Consider the following 24914-nt stretch of genomic DNA (forward strand, 5'->3'; position numbering starts at 1 on the left):
GAGGAAGGCTCAGTGTGCCTTTCAGAGATGCACATTTCACTTGGAACATGTCCCCCCCCCCCACACACATTCCAAAGTTGTATTTTTGTCCCCCACCAGTTTTATCATTGGAATGTGATGCAAAACGAGACAATGGTGTGCTTTAGGACCATGAGGACGCCTCCGAGTGGACGGGTAGGGGAAGGCTGTTTGGAGTGTTTTTCTGACTGGATAAAAAATATATATATAATGTCCCCCCCACTTCTAAATCCAAAGTTGCGCCCCTGGTGTCTTTTATGATGACTTGAGTGAGCACTGAGCAGGAGGCCTGATTAACCAAAGCAGAGAGGCAGGCAGAGTGGGTAATTACCTTGAAGAGAAGCTGAGGGCTTCATTACAATATCACAACAAACAATTATGCTCCTCTGGGGTAACCCTGAGAGACATGGCACACACCAATCAAACCTAATGACCAACACTGAGACAGTCAGGAACATGTACTGCTAAACATATTCACACTATTAGAAACAGTAGCATTGACATACAGTAGTGACACATTTAGGCCAATATATCATGCTCACAAGTCACAACCACTTTAAAGATCAGTACTTGGCCTGCTACAGTAATTCCCATCTCGTTCCAGAATATTAATAATTATTATTATTATTATTATTAGTAGTAGTAGTAGTAGTAGTAGTAGTAAATAATAATAATCATTACTATTATTATTATACGAAAGATAATGCTAATAATAAGTATTATTATTGTAGGAAAGATAATAATAATAATAATAACAATACTAATGTAATTAATGTCATTATACTCTAGTTATATAATTGTTATGGTTGTGTAATTGTTGCTGTCATATTCAGATGTTTCTGCTTCTCTGGGAAGACATAACCTTAAAACTGTGAATTTTATTATCGTGATAAAAATACATTGTTCAACACGTTTAGATCAACATATGCATGCATCTTTCTTCCTTCGTTTCGAATTAATATCACACTTTTTTCCATTTAAAAGGTTAATCTAAACATTTAGCAAAATAAAGTATTGATTTTAATTTCTTAATCCATTATACCCTGATGTATTACTGACGTTTGTTTTTTATTAATTTGGTAGCCGAATTGTTCTAAGTGAATATAATTCAAGTGCACAACCTCGTTTGAAATAATAGAATATTTTATTGTGCGCTAGATTAGTTTTCCTACGCATCTATGGTTATACAATATATTTTGAAATTGAATTCATGTAAACATCAGTGTCATATCCAATATAGCAAAAACACCGAGATTTCATGACACCGGGATGTCAAATAGGTCGTTAGCAGGGTTTATGGTTAAGAAGGCATATAGCAGTGAGTGAATAGTCACCGCAAAGGCTCTGTCCCATACACATTGTGCACTATCTGGACTTGAACACTTCATTGACGAAGTCGTTAAACTGTGACAGCCAGAGAATTCATTTTAGGGCCACGGGAAACTCAGGTAGACCCATGCAAGAGCGACTGTATGATGACTGTAATGGTCAAAATATTGTGTTTCTCTTGGTGATCTGTGTAGAAATGTGTTTATCAAAAATACATTTCTTATCACATATATAATTATATTTTTATATTAGCTAAGAGCTATGATATAATAAGAGTAGCCATTGATTTGTAATAATGGAACCTTGTGTTCATATCAAAATATGCTACATAATTTTCTACAAATAATTCTGTTGATACTAGAAAAGATATTGTTGCATTGATTAACTTTACAACCTCTGGGAAAAAGTCTGATTCTCAAACACCATGACTTCAGCTACGGACAACCAAACCCTATTACACATTACAGTCCTTATGCAGACGCTCTCCAGAACAGTTGTCAACCATTATGATTAATGAGACTCACACTTGGAGAATTGTTTTAACATTGCATTTTATTATTAATGCATTATCAAAGCCAGAGAATTACATTTTCTCTGCCCCTGGCACACACGCACACACACACACACACACACAAAGAAAGAAAGAGAATTGACATTCATCTCTCTGTATGATGGAATCAAATGGATTCATAGAGGGCTGACCAGAGGTCCGTTTTATGACTCTCTTCACAATAAGGCCACGTTTCAATGTGTTCACTAACAGTTTTTAAAACACTACACACACTAGTGATTTAAACTATCAACATAAGTATATTTGTCTCTTTCTCTCTCTCTCTTCCACCTTTTCTGTATCATCTGTAGTGAATTAAGTGTTGGGTTTCAAGGCTAAGGTTGCCTGGACAAATCCTCCCATTTCTCTTTCTGTCTCTCCCTCTCTCTCTCTCTCTCTCTCTCTCTCTCTCTCTCTCTCTCTCTCTCTCTCTCTCTCTCTCTCTCTCTCTCTCTCTCTCATCAAGAGGCACATGCTGGTGGAGTCAGTAGATCCTCGTTAGGGTTAATCCAGCGAAGACAAGGCCACACCGGTTTTAATTAGTCCGAGGCGGCTGGATGAGGGGAACAGGACCGGGCCAAGGGGGTTCAGGGGGGCTCTCGAAGGGGTCCGAGGGGGTGCAGCACAGAACAGGACCTTAATTCAATTTGAGAATGTCTGTTTTGACAGAAGCAAAGAGTTACAAGGGGTGGCAGGAGAACCCACCACACTGTAAGTGTCCCAGATTAGGAACACCGCACCACATTGTATGCGGCTCAGATTAGAAACACCCCTCTCCTCACAAATAACCAATCCCTCAGCTCAGTTAGTAGATTAGATACAAATCATTACTATATAGGCATTGTGGTGTCAAAAATGTGGAATTAAGTGTTTCCAGATATGCCATAGAAAATACAGTATTGGGGCTAATATCAATAACATGCATGTCAATCTCTCCTGGCTCAAAGTAGAGGAGCGATTGACTTCATCACTTGTTTTTGTGAGAGGAATTCACATATTGAAAGCACCAAACTGTCCGTTCAAACAGCTAACACACTGCTCAGACACCCATACATACCCCACAAGACATGCCACCAGGGGTCTCTTCACAGTCCTCAATTCCATAAAAAAACTCTGGGAAACGCATAGTAAAATCAGATTAAAAAAACGGATAAAACAATAACTCATGGCACAACGCGGACTGTGAAGAGACACACACAAACACACGCTTACACACACTCACACACACACTCTAACACACACACTAGACACACACACATTGTAATATTGTAGTATTGTACATTTTATATTGTAAATGTGTAATATTCAGGTAAGGATGTAATAATGTATTGTATGATATATAGTTTTATTTATGATGTAGGTGGTTTTTTGTTTAGATGCAACTGTTTTTATTCATATTTGGACCCCAGGAAGAGTAGCTGCTGCCTTGGCTGTAGCTAATGGGGATCCTAATAAATACTAAATATTGTCTTGTTTCTTGGAAAGCATTGTAGCAATATCACATTGTAGTTCAGTTGGAGTTTTGCCCTTGGGGCCGATTCTAATTCACAAGAAGGGGGTCCATTGTCTGCTGAAATCCATTATACGTGAGCAAACGTATCATATTTAAGTACTTTAATATATAATAATATATAACATTCTGAGAATGTGGACAATTAATCCAATATCAGATCATAACATGTATTTAAGATGCATAATACAATCAAGTGGTTTAAACTATTTCAGAATTACAGCAAACAACTGCCAAATGGAAACACCACTGCAATCCCTTATTGCGCATTGTTGAACAATGGTAATAAAAAATATCAAAATCAATAAACCTAGAGATGAAGTTAGTGTGTAGTTTAATTACAGATAAAAGCCTATGGTGAGTCTGAGCGAGTAGTGAGGTTCTCCACAGAGACACAAGGCAATATGTTGTATATTTGCATACAGCTGGTGGAGAGTGAGTGAGTAATAATTGTGCATATTAAATAACCCCCTAGGTGTGCTGTATGCATCCACCTCAGCGTTACTGTGTACAACGGGGTAAAACACAACACACAAACCCCACATCACAAGGAGAACCACCAGCAATAGAAAGTTGTATTTTATATTTTTGTTTTAATCCTATCCCAAACCTTACCTTAACCATTCTGAGTTAATGCCTAACCTTAAGAATTCGAAGATAATGCCCAAACTTAATTGGAACAACTTCTAAATTTGACATTTGAAAATCATGAACGTTTAATTCTGGCGTGAGACTGTGAGAGCCTGTAGCTCAGAGGCATGGTTGTGTAGACGCTAGCCTATCTTTTTCAGATAAATTACCATTTGATCCGCTGGTTTCCTGCCATTGATCAAACCCCACACGACCACTCAGCTGATAGACCGGGAGAAACCTGATCGGCAGAGAGTGGCGGAATGAAAGAATGAGAGGAAGGAGAAGAGAAGGGTAAGTCACCACTGCACCTCCTTCCCCCTTCCCTCTCCATGTGTGCTTATCTTTAAACCTCTTCAGGTGTAGACAAAGCTAAAATGCATCTATGTTTCATGATAATCTTTAAAAGGCCTCTTCTAAATGTGTATCTCCCTTCTTCCTGCCATCTCACTACCCTGGATGCTAATTTTCCAAAATCAATCCTTTTCTCTTCTCCAGTCTCTCTCCAGCATGTTTCCCTTTCTCTCTAGCTGGCTTTAGCTGTATTCCTCTATGTTTCTGTGTTAAATGGAGGATGTCAGGTCTACCACCAAAACTGAGTGTCAGTCATATACCGGAGACTGTTTACACTTACACCCTCAGTGCCATAACATGCCCCCCCCCCCCCCCAGATGGGTCTGAGTGACAGTCACTCCACTGCCCTAGCCTGGCGGGAGGGCACAACCTGACCCATCTGGTTCTAATCGCCCCCAAACACGGATAGGCAATCCGCTCGCCAGGTCTTGCCCTTGCCAAGAAACCTGCTACATTGCAGATTTCTCTGCCCATATCCACTGTGGTGGCAGGTCAATTTCTGTGAAATTAAAAGATAAATAAAAACAGTCTCATACATTGTTCAAGAGACGTAATATGACAGATTTGCTTTCTGTCTGGACTATCGTGAGACAATATTATTTTGAAAGAAGAAATCATTAGGCCTATTTGTAAATTATCTTAATCACACCGTAGAAGCCAACATTGCAACTCTGAAAGTCAAATATTTTTTAAAGTATTGCCCTGCATAGCCACAGATTTCAAATGTATAACGGCTCATGTAAAATGATCAGTTACCATCCCACTAAGCCATTTAGTCAATGTAACAAACGTACAAATATTATTTTGCGGTTTTCGATTACATAGCCTACATTGCATATTCATTTTCAACTGTTTCTGTACATTTTTACTTCTGTGGAAGGGAAAGTATTCCCTGTAATATAACCTAAATAGCATAGAACTATTGTATATTGCTAAACAGATTCGGATTGGCCTCTTAGCATGTTTTACTGTTACTAACTATCAGATACAACCTCATACTTCTAGACCTGCTTTAGGCAAACTTTAAAGATCCAGTTCAAATGGTTAGTTCATCAATAAAGTCGTATGATTGATTGATTCAGCTAAAAAAAACTATTGAATGTTTGTTGTTATACAGAGACAAAAGATACCCTGACAAACCAAGCAAGACTGATCATCAACAATTGGTCTAAGTAACAAATCTAATGACAATACATGAAAACCCATTCCTAATCTTTACATCACTGTTTTGTTTTTTATAGTAAGTTGAATGCACCTGGTAAAACCAAACTTTTTTCACTTCCAAGCCATGAGTAAAACAGTGGAGGAAGAGGACGAGAGACAAGACAGATGGGTTTCATGGAGGAAGCTGGATCAGTGCAGAGAACAATAAATACCTGGCTGAAGCTGGAGATTGGGGGTGGGGTTAGCCATTGTTTACAGTGAGTATCCTGCTGGAGGTGTGATGTTAAGAGTAGGCCTCCCCTCTTATGCCCAGGTGATCTCTCTCTGCTGCCAGCTGCCATGGAAACAGAGAAGATACAAGTCAAGTGAGTGCCATGTCACATTGAAATAAAGAGACCCTAACATTTGACATAATATTGGCAATTTTTATTGTTCAACATCACAAAAAACGAATCAGTAGCCTAATCATATTTCCTGCAGCATCATATCAATTGGTGTAGGCCTATATTTACTGTAACCTAGACCTATGCCCATCTAAAAACCTAGGAGTTTATGCCTTTAGCAGGCCAATGTAGGCAAATGGGTTAATGAGCTAGGCTACATTGCTTTCCCTTTTTTATGCAGTGAGTGACCAAATTCTCTCTATTTTATATATATATATGCCTGCATGGAAACAGGCCTAATGTCTAGTCTGCCAAATCATTCGAATGACAGGATTGGAATAAAATAAAGCCTGAAGTAGATATATATTAGGCTACAACATTATTTACCCAAGTAGCAAGGTTTCTATCCAATTGGGGACAGATTTTCATGCGAATATTCTAGAATCAGCATAAAAACAGTACGCGCATTTTTCCAACAGATATGCGTTTCCATCAAATAGATTTTTTGCGGATAAAGATCACTGCGTTATGAGGTAGTGCACACAAAATGCACTTTTTCGCTTAAGTTTTCATGTACCGAATAAAAATCTGAAGTTAAATATGTTTCTATTGCATTTTTAACTCTACCAATAGTTTATCTCAAAAACTGTTGCGTCAAATAGAAAATGTGTCTACTCTGGTCTTGGAATGTGCGCTCTAGCCAACAGCTGGCAGATACAGTGCTGGTAGGCTGTGGCGGTAGGCTAGTCTACATGATGAGATGAATATGGATATTGAGCGAGAATATTTTTCTACGTCAAATGGCAGTCAAGCATCAATCATCATGTCTCTAGAATAAGATCCTCGATATTTATTGGAAAGGAGCATCACGATAACCATCGAGCACATTCACCATATTGTGAAGTTCATCATAATTTATTTCATATGTAGCCTAATAAACTGCATTGTTTCCCAAGTCCTAGTGGGAGGACTACACACCATATCATCGCATGACTCCAAATTGACTTCGATATGATGGTTATTATATCAATATTTTCGCAAAAAGGAGTTTCCACCGCCATTTCTCGCACAATACATTTTAGGACACAAAAAAATCCCACCATGTCAAATGAACAATTATCTGTTGGCATTTATAAAATTGTACCGAAACTTCCTGTTTGACTTTACTCTCATAAAAACTCTAGATGTGGTTTGTGATGGGCAAAAAATAAAATCTCTGTAGAATATTTGAAATGCATAGACTGATTGTCCACCAGGGCAGGCGGGAAGTCGTCTCTACTCACGCGCGCCTTTGAATCAACTCATGGCTCTAGCCAGCCAGTATCGCGGTCGACGCTGCAACTTGAAAGAACGACACAAAAGGATGAAAAAATATCAATGTAGGATAACACATGACAAGACAGGACTGATGGAAACAGAACATTTGTCAGTAAACTTTCCAAATGTTGACAAAACAAAGGTGGGATATTTAAGGATGAGAGAAATGGCGATGGAAACGCCATTATGCGCAAATATTGATAGGCTATAATAACCATTATATCGAATTAAACTTGGAGTTACGCGAAGATATTATGTTGTCCCACTAAGACTCGGGAAAACATGCAGTTTATTAGGCTAGATTGAATAAATTATGATAAACTTCACAGGGTGATGAAAGTGCATTGTGATGAGCTTGATGCTTCTTGCCAATAAATATCTACGGTCTTATTGCGGTGACATGATGAGCGATGTTTGGCTGCCGTTTGACATCTCGCTCTCGTCATGTAGGTAGCCTAACCACACGGTATCTGCGAGCTGTTGGCTATAGAGCGCGCATATCAAGACCAGAGATTCTCTACAGCAAGATTTCTTCTTAGAAAACCATTAGTAGAGTTAAAAATGCGACTGAAACCCATTTAAATGTAACTGCAAATGTTATTTTTATGTGCCCTACGTCATCACACACAGACTGTTATCCGCAACAAGTCAATTTAATTGAAACACATCTCTAGTGGGAAAATATTTTAGAATACTCACATGAAAATCTCTCGGCAATTGGATGGAAGCCTAGCTACTGTCTATCACTTTGAAGGGAGAAAAAATATTTTGATGAGGCTAAATTAAGCATGAAAATCCACGCATTGTGGTGCGCACGTGGTCCCAAAAATATTCATAATGTGGTCTGAAGCATAGGTTACAGTTTGTGTTCTTGAGTGCCAGGTCGATTTAAAATAGCCTTTCTACTGTGTCAAATAAATTAAATTTGAAACAGACTCATCTTTATCTAATGCCAATGTAGTTTTAAGACTAGAACTATGAATATAGGTTATACTGTACATTTGTTTGAGTGAAAGTCAACGGACAGACTATGCACTGAGCATGCATGGACTAGAAGCTTCTGCACAGGTAGTCATGCACATTATTCAAGAAGGTGTAGTTAAAATGTTTGTTCACAGTTTTTGGCCATTTGATGCACTGTTTTTGTAGGCTACCACATTAGATTGCAGCATGCATTGCAATGGATACAAATAATGAATGCCATTGTCTTTCCTCTCTCCATATGGTGGATTTCTTTGTGACAAGTTGACATTTATAAAGGGTAATCCCTTATTTTAGTCTTTCAGCATTTAATTCCTCTTTCTTTCTCTCATGGAGTTTCATCCCCTGTCTCCTTCTGAGTTGAGGAATAGGCTACAGACAGAAAGCTTTTTGCAGGGTTTAGATGTCTTGAAAAACAACTCAATGTAGACAGAGTACCCAATAAAGTGGCAGTAGATAAGCCAGTGGTGGGCGTGAGTTGGGCTCTTCTGCCTGTGAAGACACTGAATCCAGGCTTGGCCGAGATGAGGATGAGCTGCACTTCACCAAAGCTCTCTGTTCCTAAAATAAACATCTGCTCTGCTGATAAATTATGTGTGTGTGTGTGTGTGTGTGTGTGTGTGTGTGTGTGTGCGTGTGCGTGTGTGTGTGTGTGTGTGTGTGTGTGTGTGTGTGTGTGTGTTGAGGGAAGAGAGTTGAATCTTTGTCTCACAATCCCTTATTAACTGGCATTTTATGAACTGTGATTTCACATCAGCATAACAGACAGGGAGTTGCCTGAGGGAGGTGTTGGTGCCTCCTCGGCTCCATATTTACTATATTCTGAGATAATAGACTGATAATGAATTCACTCCGAGTCAGAAACCATTTTTAATAAAAGATAAATTCCATCTCACACTCAGCTATTGCCAAGTGTGGCCCGCCATCCCTCTCCTCTGGGACTGAAAATGCAATCTGATGACATTATCTTCCCTTTCTAACAGTTATTGTTATTTATGTTGTTATTACAGGTTTTCACACCGGATGAAACGACATTTATGGTGACTAAGACGTGCAGAAATGAAACCATTGAAAAAATTGAATGAGGTGAGCTGAATGATTTATTATGCTATGCTATGATTTATTGTAATTTACTGAATTACACACACACAAAAACACACACACGCACACACACATGCACACACACACAAAAACACTTGTTTAGAAGTGAGGAGGGGTGAACAGCTCCTAAGTGAGCAGCCTCCATTAGAGAGGTAATACAACATTTCTCAGTGAGGAGTGACACTGCTCATCATCACCTATCATTGGCTTTTGCATTACTGATTTGGAACCAGAGATTATATGGGTCAACCTTTTCTATGAGGAGCAGAAAGCAAAGTAAAGAATAACTTAAACACAATGTAGCACTGAAACCCTATGTGGAACATAAATCTAATATAGTCACTTTGAGTTACGTCCCTGACCTCACTTGCCCAAATTCTAACCAACTGTATAAATGGATTACAGTGTGTTGGTCACCCTTGGAAAATGTAATTTTCCTATGTAAATAAATGATTTCATGTAGTGCAACATTTCCCTTAATTCACCTCGAAAAACTTTCTGCTAACCAAAAGTTATGCAAAGGAAATGAGGTGATTTTATTTTCCATGCTTGCAAAATAATTGCTACATTATTTGTTGAAGGTAATAAATGTCATGCCCAGAACATTACTTTTTATACCCATGACCAATCTATATAACCAATGCTACCCATTGGTCCTGAAAACACACAGAAACATGTAGTAAGTAGCCTATTGGATAGGAATAGCCGATCACGAAGCAACAGACACCAGAGCTCTCGCTTCTCACATTTCTCCACAACTATTCAAATCTCCCATAAGGCCCATTATTTAGGCTGTTAGCTAAACTCTGCTAATTCAGCCTTTCCTCTGAAAATAAAGCAGAGCATAATTTAAAGCTTACAGAGATCGCTGTGGCATAAAATCAAAATGAAGCAGTTATAATGGTCATTACTTATTGGGATATTTAGCTTTTTATGTTACCCCCCAAAAATTCTGAGCAGTTCATATTTCCCATGTGATAAAAAATAAATTGTATCATCTCATATGACACTGGTTCAAAGGCAGTAAATTAGATAGCAACACCAAGGGTAGTAGGTTTGATTGCTTCTGGGGCCACATGACTGTACTGTAAGTTGCTTCGTTAAAAGCGTCTGTTAAATGGCATATATTATTATTATTATTATTATGATATATTAACCATTTACACTCGTGGGAATTGGCCTAAATGGATAGGGCTAAATTGAAATGTTTTAAAGAGAAGAAATATAAAAAGCATAGGGAACAGTTTGGAGATAATGGGAAAATTATTAGACCAAGGTTCACCTGACATAAGACTGAATCCAAATATTACACGGTTGATTTTATGTGCATTCTACATTTACTGTACATTTCGCTGCATTTGTTGATAACAAAATCTGAAAATACTCTGGATACATTCAGTAATATGATAAGAATACTCCTGGAAAATGTGGGGTAGGTGCAACAAAAGTTTAAAAAATGACAAGGGTTTGAGTGACAGGACTAACTGATGTCCCCAAGTGGCTACACACCACTCCAAAGTGTGCACAGTTCCTAAGTAATTTCAATGCACTTTTATGACTCAAAAAAGAGTCTTCAACTACAAGGTACTTTTTTTTGCTTTCCTAGCTGTGCCGTTGAGGAACTAGAGCAAGCACACTTGTAGTTGTTTAGTTTGTAACACAACCCTGCATCCCCGCCATCACACAATTACTGTTGTTGTTTACGAAATCCCAAAATTGTCCTTTATAAATCTCAATCTGGGTCGGGTGGGCTTGTTCTATTACCAACATGACTAGCTAAGTTATAAAATACGATCTTACAGTGTTAGGCTTTCACAAGGCGATTCAGAGAAAGAGGCCGTCATTTTGGTGTGCATAGAAAGTAGTCATAGAAAGGAGTCATCATGAGTGCATTCAGGTGCAGGCTCATTCTGTTCAGAACAACCTAGGATATGACGCCTTGTCATCTTGCAACTGTACATCAAACATAGTGATCATAAACATTGACATTGTATATGACCTGAGTTTTATGATATGGAAATGTGAAGTGCACATTTGGACTCACGCATGTTTGGCTTGTATGACATCAAAGCGGTATTTATTATAATCCTCGACGCCTCATCTTTCTAAATACATAGAGTCCTCTTAATGTACAGCATTTCCCTCACTCAGTCAACAACAAAAAATGCTCAATTAGCAGGAGGGATGGGGGCAACTTTTTGTTGAATGCAGTGCTCAAGTTCAGAACGGCTGTTAGTCAAAACCCATACAGAGCTGTGAAGCGCAGAGCCAGAGCTCTGACGTCATGTATAGCATGGTACTACGTTCCAATTTAGGCGCTTATTAGTACCCATATCTGCCATTGTCAACCCGTATTCAGGTAAGAGTGTAAAGGGCTACCGCAGAGTATCAAACGTATCGCTCCATGTGCCCCACTGTTGTTTTATGGCCCAATTTATAATTTAATACACTTCATTAAAAGTCAACAAAATTCAGCATTTTTTATATAAAATGTATACAATCTGCTTTATAAAGACCATTACCCACAATCCTACTAATTGACACAAAGTTGAGGAGGACAATAATTTTCCTTTCAACTGTGGTCGAAAGATATCCCTTTAACTGTAACAGACATGTATGATGCATCACTCAGACCCATCCCTCTCCACTAATGCAGAGCTAATGCAGGGAACAGGGGCTTGTTTTTATTACCGCGTGTCCGAGTGTTTGGACAATCCCTCGATTTACAAAAGCCACGTTGACAGGCCTCCTCATTGAGCCAAGCCCCTACAGATGTCCAAACACCAGCTAATGTAACCAGCAGGACCTCATACGAGGCCCATACGAGGCCCATACGAGGCCCATCGTGACAGCAGAATAAGAAATGGAGGACAGAGTAAAGTCACTCAAATGGAATGGCTGATTAGTTCACACCAGGATGGAAATGGGGAGTTTAATGTAACCCTGCGGTCTGACAGATATAAACAGACGGGGCCATCTTCAGCCATGGGTAATCCTAAGAGGCTCATTTGTGTATCTCACACCGCAGAAACAGTTTTGATTAATCGTGTGACCTTTGACCCCAATGACTGATGACAACAGAGGAAAAAATGCAGCCAACGGAATCTCGCATTACATCCTGTTTGTGTGCGGGGTCGGTCCGCTGTTAATCTGTACATTATCTGATACACTCTGACAGTCTACGCAATGCAATATCTCCAGGGGTTACAGTAAACCCCAACACACCCCCAACACATGGGTAAAGAAGGTTGATAACATATTATTTGATAAAATAAGAAACAATGTCTTACGTCAAAGTCAAACAACATACAGTACATTTTAGCATGTATTCTTTTTTCTATTTAGATAAATTATTATATTTTTGAATTACACAATACAATATACATTACATTTTTCATTGCATTTCACATTAATTTGCAGTAGCAATACACATATAATCCATGGTATATTTACATTGACTAAGAACACAAGCCAAATATCCCATTTGAGAAACATCTGCAGTGCAGACTCAATATCTCCTGTCATGAAATGCATACTTCTGTTCGACTAGATGATTAGCAGTCCCATATTGCATTAGATTTTACACTGTTCATACTAATGTCAGTTTGACTATAGATTAGAATTTATGGACAAAATTACAAAGAACTATTTTTTCATTTTTTATTGTATATTAGCTTTTTAAAATAACAACTTTGGAGTAATTGGATATATACACTATATATACAAAGTATGTGGACACCCCTTCAAATTAGTGGCTATTTCAGCCACACCCATTGCTGACAGTTGTATAAAATTGAGCACACAGCCATGCGATCTCCATAGACAAACATTGGCAGTAGAATGGCCTTACCGAAGAGCTCAATGACTTTCAACATGGCACCTTCATAGGATGTCACCTTTCCAACAAGTCAGTTTGTCAAATGTCTGCCCTGCTAGAGCTGCCCTGGTAAACTGTAAGTGCTGTTTTTGTGAAGTGGAAATGTCTAGGAGCAACAACGACTTAGCTATGAAATGGTAGGCCGCACAAGCTCACAGAACGGGACCGTTGAGTGCTGAAGCGCATAGTGCGTAAAAATCGTCTGTCCTCAGTTGCAACACTCACTACCGAGTTCCAAACTGCCTCTGGAAGCAAAGTCAGCACAAGAACTGTTCATTGGGAGCTTCATGAAATGTGTTTCCGTGGCCGAGCAGCCGCACACAAGCCTAAAATCACCATGCGCAATGCCAAGCGTCGACTGGAGTTGCCGCCATTGGACTCTGGAGCAGTGAAAACGTGTTCTCTGGAGTGATGAATCACGCTTCACCATCTGGCATTCCGTCGGACGAATCTGGGTTTGGCGTATGCCAGGAGAACACTACCCGCCCGAATGCATAGTGCCAACTGTAAAGTTTGGTGGATGAGGAATAATGGTCTGGGGTGGTTTTTCATGGTTCGGGCTAGGCCGCTTAGTTCCAGTGAAGGGAAATCTTAACGCTACAGCAAAAAACGACATTCTAGACGATTCTGTACTTCCGACTTTGTGTCAACAGTTTGGGGAAGGCCCTTTCCTGCGAGCGCCATACAGAAATGGTTTGTTGAGATCAGTGTGGAAGAACTTGACTGGCCTGCACAGAGCCCTGACCTCAACCCCATCAAACACCTTTGGGATGAATTGGCCTAATCGCTTAACATCAGTGCCCAACCTCACTAATGCTCTTGTGGCTGAATGGAAGCAAGTCTCTGCAGCAATGTTCCAACATCTAGTGGAAAGCCTTTTACTTTGAAAGGAATCACTGAGTGCAAACAAATGCTCCTCCTGTTTCCAATGTGTAACAAAACATTTCTGCGGACATTGTGGTATTGAATAAAGTTTCAATGCCGTTTATTTTTAATCTAGGCCCTTAGCTAATGTACAGTAATACAGGCTTTTAATGGAGGGGAAACACCACCTTTTGGCCCAGAGAAAAAATGGCTTTGAGAAAATCAATGGGACATTTTACTCAAATTTCACAGATTTCAGTGAGTGACTTATATGCGGCAGCACACTCTTAACTCTGCACTCTATCATAAAGAAAAGTATTGAAACAAAATATGTTTTCTTTCATATAACTTATTTTTCAATATACAATATTGACACAATTATTGAACGCTGTAATGACAGGACTATTGGAGAACCAAACCCAGGACATAATACATAGACTATTAGTTTGGTGTCTAGTATAGTCATGTGTGCTATAGTTCTGCTGTCTAACCCATGACCTTTACCTCCAGATCACATTTCTGCTGTCCTGCACGCATCACAAACAGGTTATTACATGTGCAGTTTCTATGAGTGAAAACCTTTTAAGCTTGTTTCTTTGTTTCTAGTAGTTACCAGTATTTCTTTGTTTCCCGTAGTTACCATAATGTTTATTAGATATACAGTAAATATAGTTAGAAGAATGTATATAATACTAAGTGTTGAGGTATTGAGAACAGTACAATGGAAATGAAAGCATGACATTACTTTTATCCTCCTTGCAAATATATTCTTCATTCTATCATTCTGTCAGAAACTGGAGCAAATTGTGACCTTTTTGGGACACTGTAACTATGCATGTGCCTTAAAATATCCCTGTTGCTCTTTGGCCAGCAGGATAGAGTCACACACAAACAGGCCATGTCATCTTCCTACATAGAGGTTGTTTGTGAAACCCGCTCTGGAAAAACTGACCCTGTCCTGCAGGCTCAACTTGTTTTTTTTGTTTCGTTTTTTTAACAGCGGAGAAAAATATAACACAGTGGAACATTTTAAATATGACCTGTTCATAAATGCAAAACATTTATGAACGTTTTTCCTCTCGGAAAATGTGTGCGAAATTAGCAAATGTTTGGTGCATACTGCTGTAAATATGATTGGATTCAATACAATCATGAATCAGAATTCAGAAGGTATTCACACCCCTTGAATTTTTTCATTTTTTTTGTGTTACAGCCCGAATATTTTTTTTTTTACAAATGTATATTTTGTATCACTGGCCTACACACAATACCTATAATGTTAAAGTGGAATTATGTTTTTAGAAGTATTCATCCCCTTTGTTATGGCAAGCCTAAATAAGTTTATGAGTAAAAGGTTGCTCAACAAGTCACATAATAAGGTGTCTGGACTCACTGTGTGTGCAATAATTATGTTTAACATGATTTTTGAATGACTACCTCATCTCTGTACCCCACACATACAATTATCTGTAAGGCCCTTCAGTCGAGCAGTGTATTTCAAACAAAGATTTAACCACAAAGACCAGGGAGGTTTTCCAATGCCTCGCAAAGAAGGGACCCTACTGGTAGATGGGTCAAAATCTAAAAAAGCAGACATTGAATATCCCGTTGAACATGGTGAAGTTATTAATTACACTTTAGATGGTGTAACAATACCCCCACTCACTACAAAGATACAGGCGTCCTTCCTAACTCACTTGCCGGAGAGGAACTAAACCGTTCAGAGATTTCACCATGAGGCCAATGGTGACTTTAACACAGTTACAGAGTTTAATGGCTGTGATAAGAGAAAAGGAGGATGGATCAATAACATTGTAGTTACTCCACAATACAAACTTAAATGACACAGTGAAAAGAAGGAAGCCTGTACAGAATAAAAATATTCCAAAGCATGCATCATGTTTGCAATAAGGCAGTACAGTAAAAATGTGGCAAAGAAATTAACTTTATGTCGTGAATACAAAGTGTTATGTTCTGGGCAAATCCAACACAGCACATCACTGAGTAACCACTCTTCATATTTTCAAGCATGGAGGTGACTAGGAGTTTTTTAGGATAAAAAGAAACGGAATAGAGCTAAGCATAGGCAAAATCCTTGAGGAAAACTTGGTTCAGTCTGCTTTCCAACAGACACTGGGAGACAAATTAACCTTTCAACTGGACAATAACCTAAAAGACAAGCCAAATATACACTGGACTTGCATACCAACACGACATTGAATGTCCCTGAGTGGCCTAGTTACAGTTTTGACTTAAATCGTCTTGAAAATACTTTAAAATGGCTGTCTAGCAATGATCAACATCCAACTTGACAGAGCTTGAAGATTTTAAAAAATAATAATGTACAAATATTGTACAGTCCAGGTGTACAAAGCTCTTAGAGACTTACCCAGAAAGACTCACAGCTGTCAAAGGTGATTCTAACATCTATTTACTCAGGGGTGTGAATACTTATGGAAATGAGATATTCCTGTATTTAATTTTCAAAAATGGAATACTTATTGAAGGCACTATATATATGCTGCAGGTTTCATTTCTATATGTTTAGGACGTGTTTTGGTTTATTTTGAGTTCATTTGACTGCCCTGCCTCCTGATATTATCTCTATTTATTGATTTATTTGTTCATTCTTCTGTATGACTTTGATTTTCCCCCCAGCGACTGTTTGTTGAATGATTGTCCATGCTACTGATTTGTTTCATAACTAAACGTTTCAAACTAAACTCCCTCCATGAAAATGGTGGTTCAGTTGAGCAAAGCAAAAACAGCCTGCTCATCCTGAAATTGAGACATCACCGTAACCTTTCTTCTAGGACACACACACACGTGTGTGCTCGTACACGAGAAGACAATTTTTTAAAACTAAAACATGCTTGCAACATACAGTATTTCCCAGTACCTATTTCTGTACTGTATGTGAAATATACTTACATATGTACATCAATATATTTTGAATAGCAGATTATTTTTCTGAATATTCCAGAATCAATTTAGCCACATACTTAACCAAACACACTAGCACACTCTGGCACACTGGCTGGCCTGTAGTGAGACAAACACCAGCAGCACACCCTCCAACTGCCCCTGAGGCAGCACAGTGCTACTGTACCCCTAACAAGCCACAGGGATTAAATGACTGTCTAGTGTTGGGATTCAGAACGGATTGAGTGTTGGCAATCATGCTTGTGCCAAAAATGAACTTTGGTCAAAACCAGACACAGAAACATAGAGGCTATTGTGCTGTGTGTACACACCCACAGAGGAGTTTACAGTAGTGGTGAGAGAGGGAGAGAGCGATATAGAGAGGGGGGAGTAAGGAGAGAGAGAGAGAGAGAGAGAGAGAGAGAGAGAGAGAGAGGAGACAATGGAGTAAAATAGAGGGGGAGAGGAAAGGAGAGTTTGCCTAGGATCGATCTGCTCACCGTTGGGACTGTGCTAACAGCCTCTAGCTCTCAGGTGTCCAGTCGATAGCTGATGCATTAGTCTGCTGATATGCGCTGGTTTTGGGTTTAAACACACATTTTCTTAATACAACATGACCCCATTTCCCCCTATCATTAATCATGTAACCCGATTTATGCCGTCCCTCTTTGCCTCTGCGTTTCATTTGGCCTGTCAGACCTCTTTCTTTTCCCTGCGCCAGGCACCGTGTAAACTCTGGAGGACGAGCGGCCTCTGATGTCGTTGCGGTTGGGAATGATTGCAGCTGTATGATCCTTTATTTTTTTTGAGTTTCGAGGAAATATTGCCCAGGCAGTTGCATTACTGTATGACTAATTTTAGCCTATGCTCAGAGATATGGTTGGTAGAAGCGAGCAGGAGAGAGACTGTCCTTCAAAAGATTGAAGGGGGAACTGAATATTCAAGAACCAAAATAGGGGTACACAAGCTATGAGAATGCAATGCTTTGGGTTCTGCTGTGGAGCAAATCATTTGGGGGTTGTGTGCTAGTGATGGGAAGTTCGCTTATTTTTACTAACTCTGATCTTTTCGACTCGTTCAGTCAAAATAACAAATCTTTTGACTCATTTCGCTCATTTGAGTCAGCAATGCATATAGCACGCAGGACCCTCTACCGGCGAACGATGAACTGAAAACTCAAAAGATTCATGATTCTACAAGCCTCTTGTTCACATGTTGTTCACCATAAGGGGCTTATTGGAGCTGTCATTTGTGACTGAGACTTGTAAAAGTGTGCTTTAAACAATGTATATTTGTTGATTGTTTGGCATACAAATAAGATTATTTATTGAATCTTGATACATTTGAAACGAGGTCTAGTTATGGCCATAACCGGACTAGATTGTGAACGATTCTTGGAGGAATGCATTGCTTGACTACCATAACGGTTATGAGCACCCTCATGGCAGGTGCTCATCACCCTCATGGCAGTCAAGCAATGACTTTTCGTCTATCTATGCTGCCTTCATGATCGGAGCACGTCTCCGGAGCCACTGAGCTGGAGGAGCGAGTGTTAATCCTGCTGTAGACCTAGTCACTGTGGCCAGCAGGTCAAACCAACAACTGAAATGAACGAGTCACTCAGAAAAATTCATCATGACTCTCAAGTGAGTAAAAAAAAGAACGAATCGTTAGCGAACTGCACATCACTAATGTGTGCGGAGATGGAGCTTGTATGATTACCATGACCACATATGGACAGACGGGATACTAAGACTTAGGGCCCAAATTTCCCAAATTCTCTGTTTTGTTTTTCCAGGTTTACGTTGATCCCAAATTTTTCAGGTTTTCGCTCTCAAAATCACCGTTTTTTATAGAAAAACAACAAAATTGGATGTTGTAAGTCCACAACAACGCTTAAACAACATCATGAGACCACTTTTGAGCTCTGGGAAAAATATAAGACATTTAGATTTTTTTGTGTAGTTACCCTTTAATGCAAATACATTTACATTTAAGTCATTTAGCAGACGCTCTTATCCAGAGCGACTTACAAATATAAATATACACCAGCAAGAGACTGTTGTTTGGTTAGTGATGTTTCTGTAGCAGTCATGTGGTTGCAGAGTTTATGAAGCAAATGGCCACCGAATTGATGCAAATAATCATGATATCTTTCTGCCAGGTAGGCTACTTTGTAGTTAACATTTAATTGAGAATGTTTTTGGGAAAACCTTTCTATCTCCACCAGAAGAAGGTTATCATTAACATCATGCTAATTGCTACACAAGGTGTACACACACACACAGACAGGGGCATTCCTGTGCCATTTCAGAAAGTTGCAGGAAAATACATATCACTGATGCATTTTGTTCATGTCTTATGATTAACTTGGGCACATTAATGACATTTCTAATACAAGTTCAATACATTTAGTTGATTTCCTACTAATTTCAATAAATGATTTAATATTGTTGAATTCCATTTTTATGTCTGGATTCTGTGATTCCGTCCACGTTCTACACAACGTGGATTTTCTAGGGCCCTAAACACTGTCTACCACTGTGACATTATGTTGACGGGATGTGTCCCATGTGTGTAGTGTCTGTCTTGTGGTTAGGACAAACGGTATACGGCGACATCGTTCAGAGCCCCCTACAAGCCCATTTCCCATGAGGCATCTCACTGTAAACATTCCCCTTGCTGTGTTTACCTCTAATAAATCGCTCTGCTTCGTCTTCTATGGCTAATTGGCTTAGTGCTCGACATTCAAGCCCACCCCACACCACCCCTCTCCGCCCAACAGGCCTCCTGCTCTTTTTCTGCTCTACACATTTTTCAGAAGTTCCACTATGACTAAATATTTCTGCTGCTGCGGTGGTGGCGTTTCACTGGGAATTTGTCTTCATTTCCCCTGTTGGCTGGTTTGTTTATGAACGTAAACACAGCACCCTGGGAACATGGAAAAAGGCCTGATCTTCTTGTCTAATTAGATCTCAGTGCAACGAGAGCTAGAGCAGCGGTTTGTACCTCGTGGGGTTAAGGGCACAGACAGCACTCTAGTGAATCATCTGAGAGTAGAACGCTATTGGAACTGGGCCAACCGAGCTGACCTTCAGGTACTGACTGACAGACTGTAGCTGCATTGTGTTCTGTGAGTCCAGTGTAAGCCTAAGTGAGTCAGGGGGTAGGACTGGCCTCACTGTGGTATAGCCAAGGTGGGGCCATGACTGAGGGGTATGTCACACGCTTGCTGGTTGGTTCGGCAGGGTCTTGCCCAGGTTTCTAATTGCCGGTGTCAGAACACAGGAAGTGGGGAAACCAGAGTCTGGAGTGTGTGGGACCCAGGGGCCGGAGCGCACCAGGTCAGACTGGGTTTATATGCCTGTCACTTTGTCACCGATATCCCCATAGCGTCTGTCACTCGCCACACACATGCACACATGGATGCGGGCACACACACACACACAGAAGTGACACAGACGCATACACAGAGATAATTGGTATCTGCCAGTCAGAAAGACAGATAAAGTACTTTGAGAAAGCCAGCTTTGTTCATTCCTTCAATATTAGTTGGCCATTTTCCTTTCCATTTCACCCCTATCTCTTTTGATGATTCCCTGATGCAATGTGGTGATTGTGGTCTCTAACTAATTCTAGTCATAGCATATCAATTATTTCATTTGTTTGTTCCTATAAAACTAATCTCTATGAACACCAAGACTACAACACAATGCTGATTGCTTGTAAACAGGTTGAATGTATTCAGAGTGCTTTGTTACAGACTTTGGAGCTGTACCAAAGGATAGCATTTCCCACAAGAACAGGAGAAAAAGTTATGTTTTTTTGTTGTTTCCCCCTAAAAGAAACCCTGTCGAACAAAGAGCAGAGTTGTGGAAGTACCAAAGGTTTACATGCTGTTGTGGTGAAAGCAAATATACAATTACCTGAAGGGGATATCATGAGCAACCAACGAATGGTATTTAGATACAAGAGGGAATGCACACAAACACACACACACATACACACACACGCACACACGCATGCACACACACACAGGATGGTATTTCAATCCACAGCCTGGACAGCATGGAGTTTTCAGTGAGCTGTCTGTGTGGTTTCCTGTGAAAGCCAAGCAGTTGATTCATCATTCAACTGCCACAATGGGCCTGATACACGATACCTACCAACACACATACATACTCACGCTCACACACAGTTTTTTTGGCATAATATAATGCATGCATATCTTAGGTGTGAAATTTTCACAATATGTGCTTTCACTTTTATGACAAAATAATACAGAATATGAGCGAACACAGGAAAGGGTCCTTTAGCGCTCACTCCATGTGGCCCAGGCTGACTTCACTGATGTGTGGGAGGCTGGCTGTTAGACGAGTGCTTGCTGCTGCCCATTGACACCCACAGAAGTCTATGCCGGCTGTAAGTATTGAATTTAACTGTAGCTCTGATGTATTTTCGGGCCACCACACTCAATCCTGAATCGGGCTGCTATCGACTCAGGGGCTGTAGTTTCCTTTCTCCTGCCGATAGACATAGGCCTCACTCAAATAGCCCAGACACTCTGATCAATGTGGGCCGTAAGTAGCAATCCCCACCCTGCCTCTTAACTGACACAGGGGCACTTGAGCCCAAGAGGTCCCATCTTGTTAACATAGATTTCCTCATCAGTGGCTCTCTGGTCCAATGGACAGAGGGGCTGACTGACCCACTATTTAAGACCAGGACGCCAATCAGGGTCCTCCACACTGGACGGGTCAAGCCGCCAATCAATGTCCTCCACACTGGACGGGACTGGCACCCAATCAGGGTCCTCCACACTGGACGGGCCAAGCCGCCAATCAATGTCCTCCACACTGGACAGGCCAGGCCACTATTTCACGGTCCTCCACAGTGGACGGGCCTGGCCAGCAATCAGGGTCTTCCACACTGGACGGGACTGGCACCCAATCAGGGTCCTCCACACTGTCTGGACGGCAGGTCTGAGTGCGCTCAAACAGAGGGGTAACAGTGGCTGTATTTTTGGCAGCTAGTCACAGTAATAGCTGTAGCTTCTGTATTTGTCTTGACTGTATCAGCTACAGTAGGTATGGAAGTGGACTTCTGTATTTGTCTTGACTGTATCAGCTACAGTAGGTATGGAAGTGGACTTCTGTATTTGTCTTGACTGTATCAGCTACAGTAGGTATGGAAGTGGACTTCTGTATTCGTCTTGACTGTATCAGCTACAGTAGGTATGGAAGTGGACTTCTGTATTTGTCTTGACTGTATCAGCTACAGTAGGTATGGAAGTGGACTTCTGTATTTGTCTTGACTGTATCAGCTACAGTAGGTATGGAAGTGGACTTCTGTATTCGTCTTGACTGTATCAGCTACAGTAGGTATGGAAGTGGACTTCTGTATTTGTCTTGACTGTATCAGCTACAGTAGGTATGGAAGTGGACTTTTATTGGCGATTGTGACAGATTGATATATCATCTGCCATACTTATTTGTTACTCTGTTGCATGAGATACACTTTCTAGTTGTACACCCATTGCCACTAACATGCAGTCTGACTGAAAACAGTAGGTGTTCTTTCTGCTTGTCTGGAAACCCCACCGCTCACCTTCCTATGAAGGCCTTAGAGCATCCGTAGCCAATGCAGCTCTCTGTACCATCTATTCTCTCTCACGCTATTTGTCCCGGAACACATCAGCCCTACCTAAACCTCACCAGAAATGCTCCTTCTCTTTCCAAACCCTGTCTACCTCCTTACCCCCAGACTAGTTAGTGGTCTGGGGTGAATGATTCCCAATAGTTACCCTCTCTCCTTGCCAACCCTCCATGAAGCGCCCTCTTTCTACACTAAAACCACCCACCCAGCTCTATCCTGGCAAAACACACACACGCTTTGGGACGAGCAGCAAATTCCTGAGGGCTATCGGATTTCCCGTTGCCATGGCGACGGGGCGGGGAGGCAGCTCCATTAATCATTTAGAGCGCTGTTCAGAGTGGAGGTCAGCCTGATTGCAGCGGATAGGGTATCTTCCCAGCGCCCCGCCAGGGACCTCCTTGATTTGAATTAAAAAATATGAAGCTACCCCCCCAGCCCCAGACCGTATCATGTGACCACGCTCGACAGAGCCACTCAGATTAAGAGATTGGAGACATGCGTTTATTTTTCAGGGGCTCGCTGAAACATTAGACTCGCACAGGTGTCTATGGAAGAGAGGGAGAGAGAGGGTGAGAGAAAGAGGTTAGGAGATAACGCATTGCCCTCCTGCATCTTTCTCCCCTCTTCTATCTCTCTGTACCCTGTTCTTTTCATCCGTAACTTGTTGCTGTGCTTTGTGAAACTGGAAACAGTAACTCAGTTTTATCCCTCCTCTGATATTTCCCCACTCTTTCAAGCCCATGAAACTGTGCATTTGTTACAAAACCTTTATAACTTAATAGGAATATGGTATTTTACGAGCATGTAGGACAACCAGGTCTGCACTAGCGGAATGCCTGAAGACCCAGCAGAGACCCAGACAGACAGCCGCGTGGGCAAACTGTCTGACAGCGGCTGGCGGGCGGGCGGGGTCAGATAGTCTGGGGGGGTGGAGGATACTGTAGCTCCCCTAAAATGGGCCAAGGAGTAAAATGACCAAAAGTGTTAGCCCATGAGAAGAGAAATGGCCCTCCCTCCACCAACCCCCACCCCTAATGACAGCCGTCCAGGCCCCAAGATTTACTGTGCCTCGGAAACCCGGATGCAGACGACCACAAATCAGCATGACTATGAAATAGAGGTAGGCCGCACCACTGCACCGGCTCCCAAAGGTGCCCGCGGAATTTACGGGCTCCTCCAGCACTTCAAAAGATCTCCATAACTTAGGGCCAGACAATTTTATTGTTTCATGGAAGGCAGGGGGAAAAAGGACCAGAGCGAAAGATAGATGGGCTGGGGAAAAATTAAAACCTCCTTTGTCTCAGACAATTAAAATTCCGATGGTGGCTGCCCCTGCCGCAGCATTGAAGCAGCGAGTTGCGGATTCCTTTGCTTTAAGTGCTGTCTCTCAGTAATAGAGCTTAAACTAACACTGATGGGTTATGCATCCAGGCTGTGTTGTCTCAGGGGCTTCAGTGTGTTTGTGTTTCCTCCTCTATGTCCCAGAGCTCTGTAGTACACCAACAACAGAGCAGGACGTCTGTGAAATAAGCGCTCCGCTGAGATTATATCAGCTTTCCTTGTTAAAATTAATGATCTCGACACCTTGCTCCACCAAGTTACAAGGCTTTTGGCTGGTACACAAACTTGTTAATGTCCACTTTAATAAGTGTACACTAGTGCTGGCCACAGCCTGCCTCACTAACCAATGGCCAGTGGGGTAGGCCAGACAGGCCATAGCTGGACTTGCCCTACACCATAGATTGCCAGATGGAGTAGTATAATGTGTGTGTGTGTGTGTGTGTGTGTGTGTGTGTGTGTGTGTGTGTGTGTGTGTGTGTGTGTGTGTGTGTGTGTGTGTGTGTGTGTGTGTGTGTGTGTGTGTGTGTGTGTGTGTGTGTGTGTGTGTGCGTGTGCGTGTGTGCGTGCGTGCGTGCATGCGTGTGTGCACGCGCTCACATGTGTGTGTGTGTTGCTATAACAGTTTAAGTAATCAAACCCTGCTGTTTGGCTTTTGAGAGAAGGACAGGTTCCCCTCTTGGCTGAAGGTATACAAACGGACACACGTCTCCTGTTGGTACAGCGTCAGATGAGACTTCTCAGCCAGGAAGCTGACACTAACAGCAGGTGGCCTCCCAAATGTTATCTCTGTGACCTATGGCTGGCCATGTCTGATCACTTTACAATAACTCAATTCACTCACTGTGAGGAGGGGATCACTAAAGCCTGTCCACAACTGATAAGATATCCTCGACAGCAGGACAGGGATTTTCTATCCTG

At 41.0% G+C, this 24914-nt stretch overlaps 1 long non-coding RNA gene across 1 annotated transcript in view; it reads right to left on the reverse strand.

Annotated features, from left to right (window-relative positions):
- Positions 1 to 1881: 1881 nt before the first annotated feature.
- Positions 1882 to 24914, reverse strand: part of LOC139580567 (uncharacterized) — a 44187-nt gene continuing 21154 nt past the window's right edge. The window contains exons 4-5 of the long non-coding RNA XR_011676065.1: positions 5768 to 5889; positions 1882 to 2554 (exon numbers count right to left, since the gene is read on the reverse strand). This is a non-coding gene — a long non-coding RNA (uncharacterized lncRNA). The remainder of the gene's footprint in view (positions 2555 to 5767; positions 5890 to 24914) is intronic.

Source organism: Salvelinus alpinus, chromosome 7 (assembly GCF_045679555.1).
Source record: "Salvelinus alpinus chromosome 7, SLU_Salpinus.1, whole genome shotgun sequence".
Lineage (NCBI taxonomy): Eukaryota > Metazoa > Chordata > Actinopteri > Salmoniformes > Salmonidae > Salvelinus > Salvelinus alpinus.